Source organism: Hyposmocoma kahamanoa, unplaced genomic scaffold, assembly GCF_003589595.1.
Source record: "Hyposmocoma kahamanoa isolate Upper Pololo Valley unplaced genomic scaffold, ASM358959v1 89, whole genome shotgun sequence".
NCBI lineage: Eukaryota > Metazoa > Arthropoda > Insecta > Lepidoptera > Cosmopterigidae > Hyposmocoma > Hyposmocoma kahamanoa.
In genome coordinates, this window is record NW_020654520.1 from 2,274,843 (window position 1) to 2,276,231 (window position 1,389).

A 1,389-nucleotide genomic window follows, 5' to 3' on the forward strand; every position below is an offset into this window, starting at 1 on the left:
TATGTTAAAAGGAATAGTAATTTATTTATGAGAAATAGTGACAGACATAACATTAATACGAGGAATAGAAATAAACTAGCTTTTCTTGATAGTCGTCATCACAAAGTCAAGAAATCATTTAAGGGGCAATGTATACGCTTCTATAACAAGATTCCGGTTGATATACAAAATTTGCCTTACACGAGGTTTAAAACTATAGTGAAACAAAAACTTTATACTAAAGGTTATTATACAACTTCTGCGTACTTGGATGACAAAAATCCGTGGTAGTAACCCGTTTAGCTCATGGAGGTAGTCTTGATCTCTGATGTTTCAAATAATAAAAAAAAAATATTGTAAATGTTATTTACAAAGAGCAACCCCTAGAGTTTCTTGCTCATTCTTCTCAGGGGAATCCTTACGAATGAGCGGTAGAGTTTAATATTATGACGATTTCAAGTGCAATAATGCTTACCTATGAAATAAAGATTATTTTGAATTTGAATTTGAATTTGAATTTTGAATATATCGTATATTTTTGGTGGTGGTGTTGATACTGTAGTTGTTATTTATTGTAATAAGTAATATTATGCTGTTTTGCAAGATTTAACCAGATTTAACCTCCACCGGGTTCGCGGAATAGCAAATTAATTTACTTTCATTTTTATTAACATGGACTTCCGCAAAGTAACTGCTGAATCTACGTAATTATAGGAAATGAAACTATTTTTCCGGATTTAAATCGCGTATATTTGTTTTTTCAAACAAACCGACGTTTTGGGCCCTTTACAGGTCCCATGGTCGCGGTTGACTGAAGGGCCCGAAACGTCGGTTTGTTTGAAAAAACAAATATACGCGATTTAAATCCGGAAAAATAGTTTCATTTCCTATGTGTAACAATCGCGAAAACCTAAGAACCCTACGTAATTAGTTAACAAAATTATCATGCCACTGAAGGTTATTGGTAACCGATTTTAGTTTCTCGGTAGGTATGTCAACAAATATCTGTGACGATACTACATACGTCTACCTATATACGGTATCTTTGCGAAGCTTAATATCTGTCAGCACAAATAAATTTTAAACGGGCGTCGTCAGATTTACTCAAGTTGAAGGGCACGTGTCTAAATGATATTTTCATTTTAGGTCTTTTTTCTTGCCTTCACATTTAGTTTACCGCAATTCCATAAATCGTAGTAATGTAGGTGAAAAAATGTTTTTCCGTATGTTACTGAGTTTCTTAAATGCTTCTAATATTACAATAGTAATCTGTGAGTACGAGTTGATGTTATTACGTATAAATAAATGTAGTCATGTAGTTATAGTACATTATTGCAGAGGCCGGGAAGTAAGGGATTGCTAGAAAGTCAAAGTCAAAGTCAAAGATGATTTATTCCATAGGTAAAATAA